At 49.0% G+C, this 15,741-nt stretch overlaps 1 protein-coding gene across 2 annotated transcripts in view; it reads left to right on the top strand.

The window, feature by feature from the left end:
• Window positions 1-7,771: 7,771 nt before the first annotated feature.
• The window catches only part of LOC142317068 (RING finger protein 151-like), a 30,987-nt gene continuing 23,017 nt past the window's right edge, over window positions 7,772-15,741 (top strand). The window contains exon 1 of one of the 2 annotated variants that reach the window (XM_075353037.1): window positions 7,772-7,906. The gene's annotated coding sequence lies outside the window, so the exon portion shown is untranslated. The remainder of the gene's footprint in view (window positions 7,907-15,741) is intronic. The other variant, XM_075353039.1, reaches the window with a different exon arrangement.

The following is a 15,741-nucleotide window of genomic DNA, read 5'->3' as shown; positions in this document are numbered from 1 at the left end:
TAGGTCCTGTTTCATCCACCAGTGCCCGGCCCACCTCTGACACTCGCAGGTGTTTTTCCTGCAACCTGCCTGGACACCTCAGCTCTGGTTGCCCAGAGAGGCAGAAGAGGAACCCCACATCCAAGGCCCAAGGGCCCACTGGAACTGTCCTTTTGGCAAGGAAGGCGGGTGGTAGGGCCTGCGAAAACCTACACCCCGTCACCGTAGGCGGAACCCCCACTGTGGGGCTCAAGGACACTGGGGCCGACAGAACACTGGTCCGCCCTGAACTGGTACCCCCTGAAAACTTTATCCCGGGAAAACTCCTGACTGTCGCCTTGGCGGGGGGTGTCCACCACTCCTTCCCAATGGCCCTGATTCCCCTCGACTGGGGTGCTGGGAGAGGGTGGAGGGAAGTGGGGGTGGATGAACATCTACCAACCAATGTTTTATTGGGGACTGATCTGGGGCGATTAGTCGCACAATTTCTCCCTGATGATCCTCCCGAATCCAAAAAGTCAGGTGATACAAATGTTGTTGATCAGTCATGTGATACAAATGTTGTTGATCAGTCATGTGATGCAAATGTTGTTAAATCATGTGATGCAAATGTTGTTGATAAGTCATGCGACCCGAATGCGGATATCCAGAACGTGATTACAAATGTTGTGCATGGTAATAAAGTGGAGGTTTGTACAGGGGAACTCAGCCATGCCACGCGGCAGGGTGACGTGGCTGAGGACAACCCCAAGGTAGCAAGTGTCTGTGCTGACAGAGATGGAGGCAGACATGAGAACCACGAGGACAGTGGCCAAATGCAGCTGAGCAGTGTCACAGCGGACAGTGACACAGCCAGTAGTACCTGTCAGGCTGATGGGGAAGAGTGGTTATTCCCCGGGGAGACAGCCTTCATCGGTGCTGTCACCCGCAGTCAGAGTGCCCAGAACGCAAATGAAACCCTGCCTTCTGACACCTCTTCACCCAGAGGGATAACGGAACTGGTGATGGACCCAGAGCAGGTCCCAGAGGGTCCCGGTGAGGTTGGAACCTTAACGTCACTTTTGGCTGCCTCTAGCCAAGAGTTTCAGGTGGCTCTACGAACTGATGCCAGTCTAGAGACGTTAAGGGACCTCGCAGAGAAGCCCTCCTCCGAGACCGATAAGGAGAGGGTATTCTGGGACCAGGGAAAGTTGTACCGGGAGACAATTCCCTGTAACCCCCAACAAGAGTGGCTGAAGGAAAAACAGCTGGTGGTGCCTCACCGCTTTAGGAGTGAGTTGCTGCGGATTGCCCATGAGATCCCACTCGCCGGACACTTGGGGGTTAGCAAAACCAAGGCCCGGCTGTCTCACCACTTCTATTGGCCCAAAATGGGGACAGATGTTGCCAACTACTGCCGCTCCTGTATCACATGTCAAAGAGTGGGAAGGTCAGGGCCTGCTCCCAAAGCTCCCCTGATCTCTTTGCCGGTGATAGAGGAGCCTTTCCAGAGGGTCGCTGTGGACATTGTCGGGCCTCTGGCCGTCCCCAGCAGCTCTGGAAAACGGTTCGTCCTTACTGTGGTAGACTATGCTACCCGGTATCCGGAGGCAGTGGCTCTGTCCTCAGTTAGGGCCGATAAGGTGGCAGATGCCCTCTTGACCATATTCTCCCGAGTAGGATTTCCCAGGGAGATGCTTACCGACCAGGGGACTCAGTTCATGTCTCGTCTAATGGAGGCTCTCTGTAAGAAAATGCAGGTGCGGCATCTGATATCAAGCGCTTATCACCCACAGACCAATGGTTTGTGTGAGCGATTTAATGGTACACTTAAGCAGATGCTTAAGATGCTGGTTGAGTCACATGGACGCGACTGGGAGCGGTATCTCTCACACCTGCTGTTTGCCTACAGAGAGGTACCACAGGCCTCAACGGGGTTTTCCCCCTTCGAGCTCCTGTATGGCAGACGAGTCCGGGGGCCTCTTGGTCTGGTAAGGGAATCCTGGGAAGAGGAACTGAATTCCCCAGAAGTGTCCGTTGTGGAGTATGTCATTCGGCTCCGTGACAAAATGCAGTCAATGACGCAGATGGTGCATGAGAATATGGCGCAAGCCCAGGCCAGCCAGAAGCGATGGTACGACCAACACGCTCGAGAGCGGGTGTACAAAGTGGGTCAGAAGGTGTGGGTCCTAGTCCCAATGACCCAGAACAAGCTTCAGGCGGCCTGGGAGGGTCCATACCTGGTGCATCAGCGCCTCAATGACGTAAACTATGTGGTCACCATCGACCATGCCAGGAAGAGGCAAAAGGTCTTCCATGTCAACATGATGAAAGCTCATCATGACAGGGAAGCCTTTGCTCTTCCTGTGTGTAGTCTTCCCGAGGAAGGCGAAAGTGAAGTCTTGGTGGACTTGCTCGCCTCAGCCCGGGATGGAGGGTCTATCGAGGAGGCGGCATTCAACCCACAGCTATCCTTGGACCAAAAGTCCCAGCTGCGGGAGGTATTCCGGCCCTACCTGATGACCTTCACGAATGTCCCAGGGAAGACATCCCTAGCCACCCACCAGGTGGACACAGGGAGTCATTCCCCAGTTCGTCAACCCCCATACCGTGTCTCCCTAGAGGTACAAAAGGACATAAAAAGGGAGATCGATGAAATGCTAGTCCTGGGAGTGATCCAGAGGTCCAAAAGTGCATGGGCCTCGCCTGTAGTCTTGGTTCCAAAAAAGGACCGGACAACCCGGTTTTGTGTGGACTACAGGAGGCTAAATGCAATCACAGCACCCGATGCGTACCCAATGCCACGCATCGACGAGTTACTGGATTGCTTAGCCGGTGCCCAGTACCTGACCATCATGGACCTGAGTCGAGGGTACTGGCAGATTCCTATGTCCAAGGAAGCACAGGAAAGGTCCACCTTCATCACCCCATTCGGGCTGTATGAATCCCTCGTCATGCCCTTTGGCATGAGAAATGCTCCTGCCACTTTCCAGCGATTGGTCGACCAGCTGCTCGAGGGACTAGGAGGGTTTGCAGTAGCTTACCTGGATGACATTGCCATCTTTAGTCCCACTTGGGAGGAACACCTGGGGCACCTGGAGCAGGTGCTCAGGCGGATCCAAAGCGCTGGTCTGACTATAAAGCCAGGGAAGTGTCAGATCGGCATGACGGAGGTACAGTACCTTGGACACAGAGTGGGTGGCGGGACCCTGAAACCAGAGCCAGGGAAGGTTGATGCCATCACCTCCTGGCCTACCCCCAAGTCAAAGAAGCAGGTGATGTCCTTCTTGGGTACGGCAGGATACTATAGGAAGTTCGTTCCTAACTATAGTGCTCTTGCTAAGCCGTTGACGGACCTCACCAAAAAGAAGCTACCGCAAGTAGTCACCTGGACAGATGACTGTGAACGGTCCTTCAGGGCACTAAAAGCTGCCCTCGCCAGTTCCCCAATCCTACAAGCTCCGGACTTCACCCGACGGTTCATAGTTCAGACAGATGCCAGTGCGTTTGGCCTTGGTGCAGTACTCAGCCAGGTAAATGGGAAGGGAGAAGAGCATCCGGTGATGTTTCTCAGCCGCAAGCTCTTATCCCGGGAAGTGGCCTACGCCACTGTGGAGAAGGAGTGCCTCTCTATAGTGTGGGCCCTGCGGAAACTGCAGCCCTACCTATATGGACGCAACTTCACCATAGTGACAGACCACAACCCTCTCAGCTGGCTACATCGGGTGGCCGGAGACAATGGTAAGCTACTGCGGTGGAGCTTGGCACTACAGCAGTATGACTTTACCATTCAACACAGGAAGGGTGTGGAGCATGGCAATGCTGATGGGCTGTCCCGGCAGGGGGATGCCAGCGAGGTAGGCTTAGGAGATGATTGGCAAATCAATCTCCCATGCTACCTCAAAAAGGGGGAGGTGTCATGTAGAACTGTTGAAAGGACTTCATCCCCCTCTTCTTCACCAGCCACAGGTCGTCATGGCGATTATCTGATTGGCCTGGAAGCTTAAGGTATTTATGACTTTGGGTGATGGTAGAACTAAAGCCAAAAGCTGCAGAGAAAGACAATTCTTTGTAATATTGGCGGGAAAACTCCCAAAGCAGGTTTTGAAGTGCGACTTTAATGCTAGAAAGATGAAAAACACATTGCCAGAATCCCTGCGTCGTGCGGAACCCAGCGCACCGTCTCACCTGACGAGGAGATCGACGGAATCACGACAAATTAGTATTGGCCAGTAAAATTGTGCTAGAGGCGTTGTGTTTGGTATCAATGTAACTGTAAAATCGAGATATTAAATATGACGCTAATATCTTTCACCTGTGTGACCCAGGGGCAAAGATATGAAAAACCCTAGAATTATGGAACTTTGTGACCATCTCAAGCCCAGCCCACAAGTGACTGTAAAATGATGTCACAGGCAAGGGGGGCTAGCAAGAGCATAAGAGACAGTTCCTGTCTTGGGGGCTCAGTCAGCACGAGGAGGGCATCATGAAGGGTGATGCTGGCCGATTCTAACATCTCTTGGAGTTCCCTCCTACTCCCTAAGCAGACGTCACTTCTATGGCACAAGCTTAGTAAGTTTCACGTTTATACCTTTTATTTTATGTAACTGTTATGCCGTAATGTGTATTGTTCCCTTTTGTAAATTCCTGTATATTCTTTAAACACTGCCTATTTTCGGATTAAATATATAAAAATTTAAGAGTTTCTTTCCTTATGCTTTATATACGAATCCAAAACCCCGAAGGGCCTTATGCTATCTGAAACGGGTTCCCAGCTACCTGTAGAAAGTCTGGGTGGTGGCAGCGTAATTGTTATTGCATAGAATTATTGGAGTGCTATCAGTAAGGGTACCGAGGTATATAAATATTCCATTAGCAGGAATCAGAGATATACATTTACCCTTGCTGTGAGACCTCCAATATTTGGCATTATCAGCTCAGCAGCCTCATCTTATGCATTGTCCTGCAGTACCAAAAGTGGCCTGCAGACAAGGGGGGCGCTAGAGAGTAGTCGTGTGTAACAAATCAGTGAACAGCTGCGGATTTCTGAGGGACTTCCCCGGCTGTTCGTGACAATTAGCATGATAGCACAACCACAGGAGTGTACTAACATGCTAATGAGGGGCGACTGGCCAGGGAACTAACACCTAGGGGACTAGTTGTCTCGCTCATTAGCATACGGTATAAGATCTTTAGAAATATATAGGTTAGGCAGGGCTTAGCAATATACACCCAGATCTGCTCCTGGCTCTGTGTGCATATTCCACCTGACAGGTTCCCTTTAATTTGCATTAAAAACAAAGCTGCAATAACACAATGTCTAGACATAGCCTAAAGACCGCTTTACACACTGCGATATCGGTACCGATATCGCTAGTGTGGGTACCCGCCCCCATCTGTTGTGCGACACGGGCAAATCGCTGCCCGTGCCGCACAACATCGCACGGACCCATCACACATACTTACCTGCCCGGCGCCGTCGCTGTGACCGGCGAACCACCTTCTTTCTAAGGGGGCAGTCCGTGCGGCGTCACAGCGACGTCACTGAGCGGGTGCCCAATAGAAGCGGAGGGGTGGAGATGAGCGGGACGTAACACCCCGCCCACCTCCTTCCTTCCCCATAGCGGCCGGGTGACAGGTAAGGAGAGGTTCCTCGTTCCTGCGGTGTCACACGGAGCGATGTGTGCTGCCGCAGGAACGAGGAACAACTTTGTTACTGCTGCAGTAACGATATTTGAGAATGGACCCCCATGTCACCGATGAGCGATTTTGCACGTTTTTGGGACGATGCAAAATCGCTCATAGGTGTCACACGCAGCGGCATCGCTAATGCGGCCGGATGTGCGTCACAAATTCCGTGACCCCAACGACTCCGCATTAGCGATGTTGCAGCTTGTAAAGCCCCCTTTAGGCTGTGTGCCCATGTTGCTTTTTTGTGTACTTTTTTTCTGTACCTAAAAAAGTAACTGAAAAAAGCAGGCATTTTTATTGCGTTTGTGCCTTTTTTCCTGCTTCATTTTGTGATGTTACAGCCAGGACCCATCACTCCCTGCTCTGAGCGGTGCAGTTTAACCCTCTGATTGCAGCGATCATAGCATTCAGGAGGCAGGGAGAGGAATCACTTACCTTTCAATGGCGATCGGGTCCCTGTAATGCGATCACTGGGACCCGATCACTTCCATGGTAACCCTGGGTCATCACCATGACGACCCCTGGTTACTGAGCTACGGAGAGCCTCACACGCCATGCTGTACACATGGTGTGTGAGGAAAAGTCCTGTGCTATAATCCCTTGTTATAAAGCATTGCAGGGGATTATAGAAAATAAACGCAGAAATAATTGACATGCTAATTCTTTTTTATCAACAATAAAATCTGCAAGGAAAAAAGAAGCAGCCTGTGCACAGCAGGTCAGGATTCTCATAGACTTTGCTGTGATGCTTTTTTCCTTTTATTGATTAAAAGAAGCAAGGAAAAACTCATAAAAAAACATAAATAAAAAGCTACGTGGGCACATAGCCTAAGGGTGTGTGCAAGCGTTATGTACAGGACTTGCTGAAGACATTTCTGCATCAAAAACGTGTCTCTTGGCAGAAAAAAACACTGACATAACACGTTTTGCTGCATTTTTCTTATGCATTTATTTTTCCCATTCAAATAAAAGGGGAGAAATCGCTGCAAGAATTGAAACTGCTTCAAATCTGCAAGGAAAAAATAAGCAACATCTGCATGAGATTTCAGAAAAGTAATTCACTTTGCTGAAACTTTCCCAACAGATTCATAGATCTCTATAAAGACACATTTGCAGGTTTTTCCCTCCGCTCTCTATAAAGACACATCTGCAGGATTTTCCCTCCACTCTCTTTAAAGACACATATGCAGGGTTTTCCCTCCACTCTCTTTAAAGACACATCTGCAGGATTTTCCCTCCACTCTCTTTAAAGACACATCTGCAGGATTTTCCCTCCACTCTCTTTAAAGACACATCTGCAGGTTTTTCCCTCCCCTCTCTATACAGACACATCTGCAGGTTGTTCCCTCCGCCCTCTATAAAGACACATCTGCAGGTTTTTCCCTCCCCTCTCTATACAGACACATCTGCAGTTTGTTCCCTCCGCTCTCTATAAAGACACATCTGCAGGTTTTTCCCTTTGCTCTCTATAAAGACACATCTGCAGGTTTTTCCCTCCCCTCTCTATACAGACACATCTGCAGGTTGTTCCCTCCGCTCTCTATGAAGACACATCTGCAGGATTTTTCCTCCACTCGCTATAAAGACACATCTGCAGGATTTTCCCTCCACTCTCTATAAAGACACATCTGCAAATTTTTCCCTCCGCTCTCTATAGACACATCTGCAGGTTTTTCCCTCTGCTCTCTATAAAGACACATCTGCAGGTTTTTTACCTCCGCTCTCTATAAAGATACATCTGCATGTTTTTCTCACTATCTGACATGAAATCAGAATAAACCTTTCCCGTTTTAGGTCAATTAGGAACCAAAATTATTTATATTTGCCAAATGCCAGAATAAAGAGAGAGAGAATGTTAGAAGCAGTGATTGAACTGAGTCCTGTATCTACACAGACGACTGTTTTGCATATCCAGTGAATATAACATAAAAAACATTAATGGTGACAATAATTCGGGTTATTATTGGATGCATTTTATTTTGGGGGTTTTTCTCTCAGGAGATGCGATGGCTCGGCCCATTCTTCTCCCTCTCCATGTGTGACGGAGCAGAATCGTACTATCCAGGGATTTGTTTTCCAAGTGCACAGTGGCGCATTGTGTTGGGATCTCGCGCTGTCCGGTCTCTTAGGAAACACATGTGATCTTCTTTCTTTGTCTTCGCAGGAAGGGAACAGCATTCCAGTGAGGCACCTCTGCCCAGTATTACCCGGCCTCCGTCCGATCCTTCATTTCACGGCCTCCCATCACTTTCACTGGGTAAGTGTTTTCCATTAATATTTCTTCTCCCGCTGCAGGACAAGAACTCAGTGATCATGTTACAACATCAAGTATAACGAGGCGATCACATCAAGAGTGAGAAGTGTCAAAAGTGTGTGATCTATTAATACATGGGCATATCATTTATCTGATGGATGAAAATGCCCCCGGAGGCCATAGCTGCACCGCAAAGTAACTCGACTGACCGCTGCAAAGGCTTGTTTACATGAGAATGCAGCGCGTTACTGCCCCCGACTTAAAGAATAACCATCTTTTTTTTTTATCATAATAGAACATGAAAACAAAAAACTTTGGAATATATCCTAGTAGAGAAATCTGTTTTTTTTCTCCTCCTGGACTGATCTTTCATTCTCAAAATTCTTAATTTAGTGGTAAAATCTGTTTTCAGAGAATAAAGACTTTCCCATTACTGAGATAGGAGATTCCAGGTGGTGCTCATAAAGTTCTATGGATAAGTTTAACTGTGGTTTGAGAAGCAGGATTTCTGTCTGCCTCTAGCTCCATCCTCTGTCTCTAGCTCCTCCCTCTAGCTCCTCTCTCTGCCTCTAGCCCCTCCCTCTGTTTCTAGCTCCTCCCTCTGTCTCTAGCTCCTCCCTCTGTCTCTAGCTCCTCCCTCTGCCTCTAGCTCCTCCCTCTGCCTCTAGCTCCTCCCTCTACCTCTAGATCCTCCCTCTATCTCTAGCTCCTCCCTCTGCCTCTAGCTCCTCCCTCTGCCTCTAGCTCCTCCCTCTGTCTCTAGCTCCTCCCTCTGCCTCTAGCTCCTCTCTCTGCCTCTAGCTCCTCCCTCTGCCTCTAGATCCTCTCTCTGCCTCTAGCTCCTCCCTCTGCCTCTAGCTCCTCCCTCTGCCTCTAGCTCCGCTCTCTGCCTCTAGCTCCTCCCTCTGCCTCTAGCTCCTCCCTCTGCCTCTAGCTCCTCCCTCTGCCTCTAGCTCTTCTCTCTGCCTCTAGCTCCTCCCTCTGCCTCTAGCTCCTCCCTCTGCCTCTAGATCCTCTCTCTGCCTCTAGCTCCTCCCTCTGCCTCTAGCTCCTCCCTCTGCCTCTAGCTCCGCTCTCTGCCTCTAGCTCCTCCCTCTGCCTCTAGCTCCTCCCTCTGCCTCTAGCTCCTCCCTCTGCCTCTAGCTCTTCTCTCTGCCTCTAGCTCCTCCCTCTGCCTCTAGCTCCTTTCTCTGCCTCTAGCTCCTCCCTCTGCCTCTAGCTCCTCCCTCTGCCTCTATCTCCTCCCTCTGCCTCTAGCTCCTGCCTCTGCCTCTATCGCCTCCCTCTGTCTCTAGCTCCTCTCTCTGTCTCTAGCTCCTCTCTCTGCCTCTATCTTCTCCTTTTGCTTCTAGCTCCTCTCTCTGTCTCTAGCTCCTCTCTCTGCCTCTATCTTCTCCTTTTGCCTCTAGCTCCTCCCTCTGCCTCTAGTTCCTTCCTCTGCACTCTAGCTCCTCCCTCTGCCTATAGCTCCTTTTTCGCCTCTAGCGCCTCCCTCTGCCTATAGCTCGTCCTTTGCCTCTAGCTCCTACCTCTGTCTCTAGCTTCTCTCTCTGTCTCTAGCTCCTTCCTCTGCACTCTAGCTCCTCCCTCTGCCTATAGCTCCTCCTTTCTCCTCTAGCTCCTCCCTCTCCATGGAATCTTATGAGCACCAACTGTCATCTCCTATCTCAGTAAAGGGAAAATCTGTCTTCACTGAATACAGACTTTCCCATTACTGAGATAGCTGACAGTTGGTGCTTATAAAGTTCTATGGAGAAGTGTAAGGCCTTTTGCACACAGTACATTTTTTATTGCAGATTTGGTACAGATTGTGGCACAAATCTACATGTCTATCTTTATGCCACCAAAATCAGTCTGAATTCAAACATGCAGTGCACACGTTGCTTATATTTTACTTGCAGATTTCGTGCAGAAAATAATCTGTAGCATGTCAATTTTTGGTGCGTTTTTTAGCCCTTCCCACCTTGCATTAACTTTATTAAAAATAGCATAGCACAAACACCCCAAAACAAATACATTTTTTGGTGCATTTTTTTGCCAGAAAGTGCAGATTTAATGCAGAAAATTTCTGCACCAAATCTGCAACATGCGCACAGAGTCTAACTGTGGTTCCAGGAGAACTTACAGAAAGATGTCTGTGCCTGCCTCTAGCTCCTCCCTCTGCCTCTATCTTCTTCCTCTAGCTACTCCCTCTGCCTCTATCTTATGCCTCTAGCTCCTCCCTTTGCCTCTATCTTCTGCCTCTAGCTCCTCCCTCTGCCTCTACCTTCTGCCTCTAGCTCCTCCCCCTGCCTCTAGCTCCTCCCTCTGCCTTTACTTTCTGCCTCTAGCTCCTCCCTCTGCCTCTAGCTACTCCCTCTGCATCTATCTTCTTCCTCTAGCTACTCCTTCTGCCTCTATCTTCTGCTTCTAGCTCCTCCCTCTTCCTCTATCTTCTGCCTTTAGCTCCTCCCTCTATCTTCTGCCTCTAGCTCCTCCCTCTGCCTCTAGCTCCTCCCTCTGCCTCTACCTTCTGCCTCTAGCTCCTTCCCCTGCCTCTAGCTCCTCCCCCTGCCTCTACCTTCTGCCTCTAGCTCCTCCCTCTGCCTCTAGCTCCTCCCTCTGCCTCAACCTTCTGCCTCTAGCTCCTCCCCCTGCCTCTAGCTCTTCCCCCTGCCTCTAGCTCCTGCCTCCTCTTCCCTCTCCATATAATCTTCTAAGCACCAACTTTCATCTCCTACCTCAGTAAATACAGATTTTACCCTATTAACTGAGAATGAATGATCAGTCCAAAAAGAGAAAGAAGCAGATTATTCTGATGATATATTACAAAGTTGCTTATTTCATGTGTACTAATGGCTAATGACTTAAAATTACAACAATAGTTATTAAAATCTATGAGGACAAATCATTGCCTCTATAGTTAAAGTGTTAAGCAATTTTGCAGTAGTGTTAAATTTAGTGTGCCAAATTAAAGGGACCTTCATATTTTGGTTAAATTTAAAGAGAATATGTCACCAGATTTTTGTTTCCCCATCTGAGAGTAGCATAATGTAGACAGAGACCCTGAGTCCAGTGATGTGTCACTTACTGAGCTGTTTGCTGTAATTTTGATAAAAAGAATGTTTTCTCTGCAGTTATACAGAGCTCATGAATATGCTGGACTACCTGCAGCACGCCAAGTAGTCCTGTAATGATAATCTACTGCTGATTAATCAGTGATTTTATCAAAACTCCACTAAGCAGCCCAGTAAGTGACACATAACTGGAATCAGGATCTCTGCCCCTATGTTTTGCTGCTATCAGATTAGGTGGCAAAAACCTGGTGACAGATTCCATTTAAATGATTTCTGCAACTGAAAACATTGCATGTGACATTGCAGAATATCACAAATGACACAACACTGTGGAGTTCTGGCCTAAGATTGAAAATCATTTTAGGAGGGTTGAACTAGATGGTCCTAGGTTATTTTTCAACCTATGTAACTATATTTAGTAAGCCGGCAAATAAGATTTTATAAGCTAAACACACGGCTCACTCTATGCTGTCGAGACAAGTTGCTCTATGTAGGGTGTTAATCTTGAGGGACACTATATGGACAAAAGTATTGGAACACACGTCATACTCCTTGAATTCAGGTTTCTCCGTCAGCCCCATTGCCCCCGGTATATAACCTCCGGCACATCTCAATGCCGTCATGTGACAGAACGGCTGGTGGTGCAGAGCTCACTGATACCAGCGCAGTCCTGTAAAAGGTTCATGACATTTCTTTGCTATTGAATATTCCACCATCATCTGTGAGTGTCATAATATTGAAAAGTAGAATGAACCACAGCCACAAAGTAGAGACCACGTAAAGTTACAGAACGTGGTTGGAGCACCCCACGGGGCCTGGGGGGATACTCATCGCCGGGCCGGTGAAGGGCCAGGGGGATGCCACGGGTGGCCTGTCTGGTTTTGTGACCCCGAGGTGTCCACAGAAAGGGGAGATGGATGGGGATGATTTTGCTATGCCACTTGCGGTACGCGGCCAGGGATTAGCCGCCACTGCTGTTGTTAAGGTGAGACTACAATGGGTCTCTTAAGGTCTGACTGCCGTGTTCAAATTATAATGTCATGTGTGCACACGAGAAAGAACAATAACCGACACTGGATCGGTCATGAACTTTCACTCATGACGGACGCCAGTGAGCTTCTGGCTCTCTTTATTGTTCGAGAAATTTTATAGTTCAGAAAAATTAAAAGGGTGTGGAGAAAATATAGTCCAATCAAGTATCGCAGGTCGGGCTCAGGATGTATAGGAATTTGCATAGTCTCTGCTGGATTGGTCAGTGCAAACTTCATCGGTCTTCCATATGGTATTCATTAGCTGGGCGTTGAACAGGATGCAGCAGACATCTTCAAGTTACATGTGCTGGTATATTGTATTAAGGAAAATCACAAAATAAATATATAAATATATATATATATATATATATATATACAGTACAGACCAAACGTTTGGACACACCTTCTCATTCAAACAGTTTTCTTTATTTTCAGGACTCTGAAAATTGTAGATTCACATTGAAGGCATCAAAACTATGAATTAAAAGATGTGGAATGAAATACTTAAAAAAGTGTGAAACAACTGAAAATATGTCTTATATTCTAGGTTCTTCAAAGTAGCCACCTTTTGCTTTGATTACTGCTTTGCACACTCTTGGCATTCTCTTGATGAGCTTCAAGAGGTAGTCAGAGGAAATGGTCTTCCAACAGTCTTGAAGGAGTTCCCAGAGATGCTTAGCACTTGTTGGCCCTTTTGCCTTCACTCTGCGGTCCAGCTCACCCCAAACCATCTCCATTGGATTCAGGTCTGGTGACTGTGGAGGCCAGGTCATCTGGCGTAGCACCCCATCACTCTCCTTCTTAGTCAAATAGTCCTTACACAGCCTGGAGGTGTGTTTGGGGTCATTGTCCTGTTGAAAAGTAAATGATGGTCCAACTAAACGCAAACCGGATGGAATAGCATGCCGCTGCAAGATGCTGTGGTAGCCATGCTGGTTCTGTATGCCTTCAATTTTGAATACATTTCCAACAGTGTCACCAGAAAAGCACCCCCACACCATCACACCTCCTCCTCCATGCTTCACGGTGGGAACCAGGCATGTAGAGTCCATCCGTTCACCTTTTCTACAAAGACACGGTGGTTGAATCCAAAGATCTCAAATTTGGACTCATCAGACCAAAGCACAGATTTCCACTGGTATAATGTCCATTCCTTGTGTTCTTTAGCCCAAACAAGTCTCTTCTGCTTGTTGCCTGTCCTTAGCAGTGGTTTCCTAGCAGCTATTTTACCATGAAGGCCATGCTGCACAAAGTCTCCTGTTAATAGTTGTTATAGAGATGAGGTGTGTCCAAACTTTTGGTCTGTACTGTATATATATATACGTGTTAGTAAAAAACAAAAGCATTCATAAACATGTGTGTTAGATTACATTAACTAAGCTACATACCTAAGTCTATGAAATGGCTGAATTAAGTATTTTTGGTTACTCAATTCTTCTCCTCAACACTGTCGCTATCCTCTGGTGCTGTTGGTAGTAGCAGAAAAGATGGTGTCTGCTCCCCACAGGTGGAGCGGGCCCTGGGGAGGATGATGAGGGGAGTAGGTATGGCCCCTGGCACCGAAGCACGGGGCGACGGCAATCAAAAGGCTGAGTCAGCGGCTGCAGTTCCAGGTGTCTTTACTTACTGTCTTTAGATTGCCCGGAAGATACCGGTCACCGCCATAGTGGGTTGCAGCCAATCCCGGTTAAGTTAGAGGTAGCCACCGGTATTTTTATAAGTGTCCTTTGTAAGAGATGCCCCTCCAGTAGTGAGGAACCCGGGCTGAGTGTCCCGCTCCAAGCCTCAGGACCCGTGTAAAAAGAAAAAGAAGAAGAGAGTGGTGGTGTCGTATCGCCAGAACTGAAGTCCCAGCTTGACTGACTGAAGACTGTGTAAGGTTGCTCCTACTTCTACCCCAAGTGGAACCCGCCCCCCAGGTGGCTGTCCTAATGACCGGGAAAGTCCCATATCTCGTGATGGCCAACCCCCTGCCTACCCTAGTCCAGCCCCCCAGTGAGAAGGTTCCTAAGCTGTATGTAATGTGTAAATGTGGAAACACCGGTGATTAACCCCCTCCTTACACGAGATGAATACTGCAGCTTAAATGAGCTATAGTACTCTGTGGCGACTGAAGCCTCAGGGACGCCACATGGTCATTGATTGCTTAGGATCAGAAGGCAGAAAAGTCACCAACGCTGTGCTGACTCCATCACTGCAGAACTCGAAATATATTCTGACTTTAACCGCAGCACAAAAATTGTGAACTTGATGACATGGGTTTCTATAGCCGAGTAGCTACATTCAGCCTTACATCCCCAAGCACAATGCCAGGCGTCAGATATAGTGGTGTAAAGCTGCCACCACTGGACTATAGAGCAGAGGAAACGTGTTCTGTGGAGTGACCAATCACACCGCTCTATACGCCATCGGATGGACAGGTCTGGGTTTCACATATGCCAGAGGAACATTTCCAGACTGACTTCTTTGTGTCAACTGTAAAACTCAGTAGAGAATGGATAATGCTTTGGGGCTGTTTTTCAGGGGTCGGATACCCACATTGCTCAATCCTTTGTTTTTACATGGGAGCCACTACCAGACTCAGCATATTCCGCTCTACCCATTAGTGGTGTTGTGAAGAATAGCTGTTGACACTATTCTAAATATATGGGCACCATAAGGCTGGATTCACTAGTACCAACAAGACAGGATGGACTAGTATCATGTACAGGCAGGACAGAACTGGAATCAGGTGTCGACAGGGCAGAAAGGGCTGAGACTTGGTATAGGCAAGGACAGGACTGGAACCAGGTGCTAACAGGCAGGACGGACTGGGACCAGGTACAGGCAGGAACAGGACTGGAACCAGGTGCTAACAGGCAGGATGAACTGGGACCAGGTACAGGCAGGAACAGGACTGGAACCAGGTGCTAATGAGTCGCCCTGGGCAAGCCAGGGGACACAGGTCACAACACCACCACACCCCACACTCCAGGTAGGCACATCTGCTAACCAGAAATCCTTGTTGCCTTCCTCCAGGAGTCTGATGATGCACACCAGGGGGTGGGCCAGGCGGTTGGCTCCGCCCACCAAGGAGCTCACAACTCTGGAGGCGGGAAAACCAGGCAGTTAGCCCCGGGCAGGGGAAGAGTGAAGTCCAGTGAAGGGCTAGAGTTAACAAAGCCTGAGAGCCCAGCTTTGTGTAGGGCTAGAACAGCAAGGTCAGCGACGGCGGTGACTGTTCGGAGGGGGACCGTTTGGAAGTTCCTGGAAGGACCCCGTTGGCTGTGTGCCCGGTGGTCTGGAGCAGTGTTCCGAAGGACAGTCAGCACCAGGGCAGGGGCCTCTCGGACCCCGGCAAGGCTAGGAGTCGCCAAATTTGCCGAATCCGTCAGTGAAGGGGACGTAGATCCCCCAGCAACCAAGTCCCGATTGACGGCAACAGCCCGACCATTACAGGGGAGATACCGCCACCGCCAGGGCACCAGTTTCCCCAGGGCCAGCGCCTGCGGGCAAAGTGTAGAGCTCCTCCGGCCCAGATTGCAGTCGGGGAGCGGGTAACCGGAGGGAATCCACCGCTACCATCAGTCAACACAGGTGCAAGGAAGAGAGACATCACCGTCACCTACCGGGAGTGCGGGTGCAGCCGTCTGTGGGACCGTCCTACCAGCCGTTTGGTTTACCGTACAAACTGTGTCCAAGTCTCAGGCTGAGTGAGTACCACAGTGCCGCAAGGCACAGCACTGTCCCCGCGTCCCTGCGCCCTCCAGGC

This window comes from Anomaloglossus baeobatrachus, chromosome 6 (genome assembly GCF_048569485.1).
Source record: "Anomaloglossus baeobatrachus isolate aAnoBae1 chromosome 6, aAnoBae1.hap1, whole genome shotgun sequence".
NCBI lineage: Eukaryota > Metazoa > Chordata > Amphibia > Anura > Aromobatidae > Anomaloglossus > Anomaloglossus baeobatrachus.
This window is presented reverse-complemented; position numbering and strand designations above follow the sequence as displayed.